Source organism: Lytechinus pictus, chromosome 7, assembly GCF_037042905.1.
Source record: "Lytechinus pictus isolate F3 Inbred chromosome 7, Lp3.0, whole genome shotgun sequence".
NCBI classification, from domain to species: domain Eukaryota; kingdom Metazoa; phylum Echinodermata; class Echinoidea; order Temnopleuroida; family Toxopneustidae; genus Lytechinus; species Lytechinus pictus.
In genome coordinates, this window is record NC_087251.1 from 33,027,365 (window position 1) to 33,034,249 (window position 6,885).

A 6,885-nucleotide genomic window follows, 5' to 3' on the forward strand; every position below is an offset into this window, starting at 1 on the left:
TATCATATACATGTAGGCCTATAAACATGCATGATGTGATGGAGGGACTGTTTCTCAATGACAACCTCAATGACGAACAGTTCCTCCAGAACTAACAGGGTCCTCAAGAAGAGATTTGTAATTTTAGGTATTGACTGAGACTCTACCATGTAGACCTGTATATAAGGATAGGTATACATGTAAACATGAGGCCGTTCTCATTACGCTTTCTAAAACTAGTTTACTGGAAACCGATTCAGGAAACCACTTTGGAAGATCGCTTTGCGAGCGTTCCCACTTGATCACACGAAAGTGGTTTTCAAAATCACTTCACGTAAAGAGCTCTTGTTGCTATGGAAATGCTCTCAGTGGGGTGACACGTTTCGCGCGAAATTCGAAACCGCAGCATAGGCATTCTACACCTGTCATGTGGAGTAGCGCGCTCAAAATGTGCGAAGATCGCTTCCCGAAGAACGGTTGTGTCCTCACTTACGCTAAAACCAGTTTAACGAGGCAAAGCAATCTTCAAAACTACATCGCAAGGTGGTTTTCCAAACTGGTTTGGAAGATCGCTTCCAAGACCGCTTCGACTGTTCTCACTACGCGTTAAACTAGTTTCCACTAAACTAGTTTCCAGTAAACTAGTTTTAGGAACGTAGTAAGAACAGCCTCCATGATGAGGCCTTGTAAGGAAGTAGGCCTATATCCCTTGTCACACTGCAGACTTACCATGTACTAAGAAATGTATCAAACAATAAAAGTTATGATGAATACGAAAATAGGAAACAAAATTAAATGTGGACGTTACTTCTTTTTTCTACTTTTTTTTACAAGCAAATAGGAACAAACCCCCTCTGATAACCTTACATACATATTCCAATCCAGTAGATAAATATAATTCCAGAGTTCTCAAATTTATGGTGACCCAAACTAGGTTATGACATGAGCCAGGTGTGTTGTTATGTGAGTGTATCAATCATATTTTGTGAAGCGAACATGAAGTCCCTCGGTTCAAAATTTATATATGTACTACACCCAAAATATTCAAAATGTTCAAAATATTCAAAAAATTCAAAATGTTTTGAATGGAAATGAAATAAAAGAATTGAAAATAAATTTATCTATAAATATCAAATTTGTTACAGAAAAGTCATGTAGATGAAAAATATAATGAAATTCAAATTTGAATGGCATCCCAATCAAAATGCTGCACATACGGAAGGTAGAAGGGGGACTTCCATCTCCCTATTTGGGGCCCCTGTGCCCCCCCCTTGCCGCATCTGTGCCTAAATTCAAATTAACAAAGCACACATAACTATGATGCTTGCGTTCCTTGACCATACAAGCCATTCATGCTTGCTTGAGAACGATTGAAATTAACTTTATGACCTTTGTAAATTTTTCAATTCAAATGAAAAGATAATGGTTATACTAATATAGGAGTGCACCCAAAGTCCATGTCTAACCATCCATGTCAATACAGAATGCAAGCTTAATTTGATAGAAATTCCACACACTACAAAATGTATAAGAAGCTTTGTTTCACATTACAATACACTTAATCTGTCTAAATTTGATTTTTGTATATAACTGGTAATTATTTAAATAAGAAATACATTTCATGAGCTTTAATAATGAAACAATTATTTATTAATGATGTAGGTTTTTACAATTTCTCTTCCATTAAAATCATAATAGCTTAATTGGTGAGGATGGTAAGGAAATATCACTCACAATAAACACCATCAAGAGTTTTATTTTAAATATTTTTTATTCTGATTAATTTGATGTGGACATATCTTTGCATGTTTTGGATGGTGACACAGCATTTGCTCCTGCGACAATTACTCCGGTCTTAATATCTCAGAGGGCATAGGGTTAGAGTTAGGATCGTGATAGAGTTTTTGGTTCAGAATGTAAAGATAAGGATTGAGGTTTATTCAGTTTTGGAGGTAAAGTTTTATGTCTTGCTTGGAGCAGGTCCCCATTGCATAAAGGTTTACTTTGTCATGCAATGGCAACTTCCCTGAAATCCTTGATTTTGATTTGGTTGATTAGTATTGTTATCATGACAGTTACCACTGGATGGCAAAGTTATCATAATAGTAACTTTTATGCAACAGAGCCTACATTTTCCATCTGAGCAATTGTCCCGGAGCTGATGTCATGGAACCGCTTGGGACAATAGGCTATTGGCAATACAGAATATTCATGATGTGGATCCTGTGGGATACATATGTACTTATTGCAATATTTTATCATTTTTCTTCAAAAAGATACAGAGGCTAACTTCACAAGACATACATAATGTGGCTGGGCCGATAACACCTTGTATCTCAGAATTTAAAAAATTTGAGGGCAGCTCAGAAAAGGCTGTACATTTAAACAATTTAGCAAAAATGGCAGTCTCATATTGCCTGAAAACAGTCTGCTGATACCCATGAAGAGCTCTCTTAAGGCAAAAGAAGGTTGCTACCCATGTTATAACTCTAAAATCTAGCTTATTCTGAGCTGTCATCAAAATGTTTGAATTTTGAGATATGAAGTTTTTTCAGCTCAGCCACAATAAACCATGAAAATGTCTCATGCATTAACCAGTATTATAAATACCTGAAAAGAATTTAGTGCTTACCTCGAATTGGTCTAGTCTTTACCGGCAACTTCAATGTCTCTTCCAGGAGAGCAATGAGTAGACGGATAAATTCAACATGGTGTGACAAGGCCTGCAATGAGAAATTCAAAGAAGACTTTAAGGCTGTCTGCATCAGCCCGAGTTTTCAAATTAGCGCGCTATTTCTGTTCCGGCAAATTATCCCGATCTGAACAATCTCGAGATTATTTGTAATGGAGACGCAATTATCGCGCTAGTTCGTAGGATTAATCTCGAGATTGCAATCCCAAGTCAAGATTATTTGCAAAATAATGCACGCTATTTTATGAATTATCCCGCTAATTCGCAGGTGCAGACGCACTCGGGATTATTTATTCATGGCGTCAGACCATAATGCATCGATGCCTCGCTCGAGCAGGAATCGCTCTTCTTGCGATGGTGGAGACGGGGTTTCTTGAATCTCGAGATTAATCGCGAAGAGGGCAGATTGGGTTAAAATCTCGAGATTGAGCAAACTCGGGCTGGTGCATCACCGCCTTTAGATTGGATGAAAGCATTCCCCCCTTGTCACTCAAAATTGAATAAAAACTCAAGTAGATAGTAAATAGATTGTAAATCTGAAGTATATAGTACATTGCATACATGTGCAATAGATTACTGAATTAGGAAGGCATTAAACAAGTATTCAAGGCAGAGAGAGTCTACATTTGTACTTTGGTGTAGTTGTGACTGGATCTTTGCAGGCACAAAAAACTGACGGGGTGGTGACCTTGGCAGAAATCAATTTTAATGAATTATATGAATATTACAGTAAGTACAGAAATATTAATCATGAAGACATGATTGATATGCTTTCTCATATCAATTATAATCAAATAGAACTTGATCTACATTTAAGCTCTACTCCACGACTCCATTTTAAAAATAATAAAATAAAAGAACGAAACTCTGTATTTCATATTGGTCAATAAAATGTAACAGTGTTATTGGACTAGCTGCAAGCAATGAACACATGGTATCTTAAATGATCAAATGAATAAATGATTACAAATCTTATCATTTGATGAGTAATTCACTGTACTCAGGGTTGGAATGTTTGTTCGTAGCATTATCTAGATACTTGCCCATGCAGGTTAACTTGTTTGATTACTTGTTTTATCTTGACTCATGCCAATGTAAACATGAACAAGTGAATGGACACTGTTTAATGTTCTTACAAAAACTTTGCCATTAAAGGGGAAGTTCACCCTCCTGACCATTAAGTTGATCTTAATTAAAGCCGGAAATATCGGACAAAGTATTGTAGTTTGGTGAAATTCTTTCCAAAGTTGATGGATTTTGAAACTTTAATTGTGTGAAATCTCATGATCTGCTGCTTGATATTAGCTACAAAAATGTCAATTTTTGTGATCCTTGATGGATAAATAGTATTTAAGAGTGTACGGTATGTATACTGTGTCTGACTTCATAAAATTATTTCATTCACTGATAGAATAATTTGAAATCTCTAAAATCACTTCTTATAAATTTTATTTATAATCCCTCCTTTTCCCTAGAATTCTGAAAGATACGGTAATAATTCTTGCTTAAATTTGTTCACAAATAACTACAAACATCTTCAATAGTGAAATTCTCCATATATACTATATGTTCAAGTTACAGGTCTATTTTCAGATGTGTTGAGCCAAAAATGTTATGGTGTATATGTATGGGGTAAAACTTTCTAGAAAGCTGTGAGCGAGTGAGCCAAAACTTTTGCCCTTTTCCATAAAAAAACTAATTTGTGATCGATTTTGACATCATACTCGGCAAATAATATATATCAACATTTTCTTTCCCTTTTCATTCCTGTTTCACCATTTTTTTTTCTTGGCTGTGAAACTGTTTGAGGAGCATATGGCCCCAAAGCTCCCCTCTCCAAGACTTCAATTCATAATAATAATCATTGGTTTCTTTTTCCTATCTACGACACACTGTACAAGGACACCTTTACATACATGTACCAATAAATAGGCCTACATACATGTACATAGAAAACTAAAGTGGTATAAAGAAAGGTAAGAAACATTCATGATTCTGAATCACTTGTTAACTGCAAATTTCATTGAGATTTTGTCAGCATCAGTTGATCCCTGAAAGATATATAGAGAAACTTAAAACTAATAACATACCAATTATAAAAACAATAACTTACGCAAGACTGGCAATACACACCCTTGTAGATAATACTTTCCAAAAATGAAGGACTTTATCCTCTTCTTATATGGCTATAAATCCTATAATACGGTACATATCTACAAGGAAACAGCAGCTCCACCATACATGTATACTACAGTAAAGCTCTATAAAGGTTCAACATATGGTTTTGACCTCAAAGTCATGTGACAAAAACAAATGTGACCTTTTTGAAGTCTAGGTCATGTAATAACACAATACTTGTCTAATTTCCAGCCATGTGACTTTGACTGGAGTGTCTCCAACAACTGTATAGGCTACTGTACAGTGCGTCCCATAAAAAAAGGAAACTGGGATTCCCACGTTGTTTTTCTTCAAAGGCAAATAAATAATGATATTTCATTTACATAGTCATATAATTCAATTATTCCTCTTTATTTCAATACTTATCATGAGACGAACACTTCACGCATTAATGAGCAAGACGAATTTGAAATTTTAATATCAAAACCAGGTTACGCAGAAAAATGGGACAAGATTGGTTTGAGATACGACGAGAGTGCTCATTTGACGATTGGCTCATTAGCATTTCTTTTTTATTCTTTGTCAAGATTCTCTCACTGATCTCTGAAATGAGAGTGGATTTAGATTCACATGTGAGTTTCTGCGCAATTCGTTTCTGATATGCTTCATTATTTATTGTCTGTAATCTGCCATGCATGAACGATTTGCTTGGCTGTTGGTTTCGAATTCGAGATGAGATTCCACTCTTGCCATGAGTATCAAATTTATAGTTAAAACATATAGTGAAATCTATCGCTGAAAACGAGTTTCCTTTTTAGTGGGATGCACTGTATAACAAAATACAATCAGTAAAAAATGTAAAAATTGCAATTAACTAGAAAGTTGGCCAAATTCACATTTAAAAAATCTGACGAATCAATTTGTGTGCTACAAGTACATATACCCCTTTTAGTTTCAGGGACCAGTGGCAAATACTTTCATCAAATACCCCCCCCCCCCTGGAAGAAAATCTATCTAGAAAAAAGAGACATTATAAAGTAGGCTGCATAAATATATATACACACTCAAACTGGCATGAAACCTACCTAGGATATTGAATATATAGGGGAGACCGGGGTTAGTTGGAACATGGGGTAAGTTGAAACATTGTAATTTTCTTTAACGTCTTTAAATAAATTTCTGCAATACTGCCCTCAATTTATTGTCATTATCAACAGCCATCCACCATATTACAGACAACACATGTGCAACAAGCCTGGTGAAGTTAGAAAGGAATTTTTGTTTTTTGACCTTCTGAGTAATTTTTTTCTCTTTCAGAAATGTTTGATTATCTCAGAGAAGTTTATAGATCAAGTTGGCCAGTTTGGGGGTATAATAGACACTTATACCAAGCTACAAAATGAGGTTATTAATATGCCATGGTGAAGTCCCTTTTTTGAGCTGTAAGCTGGAACACAATTGAAGGGGCTAGTTTGAACATGTTCCAACTTACCCCAAACATAATTATGAATAAAAACATTGGATATGAGAAAAAAATATATAAAGTATTTCACACTCTTCTGAACATGTACTGTATACCTTGCTTGTTTTGTTTATCAGTTAGGTCTGAGTGTGCATTTAAGGCCTATTATAGGCCCCTAATGCAATATTAACCCTTATCAAACTGGGGGGTCAATTGGAGCCCCCCCCCCCGAGAAAATTGTCACTACGCCGTCGCACGAAATTTTTAGACTACACTGCTCGCTGACTTTTTACTTTCAAGTCTTGCGCATCATTTGAGACCAAATTTGCGATGCCCGTGTGTGCGGTTTCTAAATTACGCAACATTTTGTACGTGCATGTTTGGACCCAAAATTGTTCAAAAAATGTGATTCCATGTACAAGGTCAATGCAAATTGTGTTTTTCAACCAAAAGTAATAAATGTATGATTATTTTTTTACTTTTGTTGGTTCAAATAGATTCATTTTATGCTATTAATGATCGCAAAAGAGTCCCGACAAAGTTCATCAGAAAAAACAAAGGTTCAAAAAAACAAAAATACAAATAAAAAAATACATAAAATACATAAGAAATTATATTTTTTGCAATTTTTTGT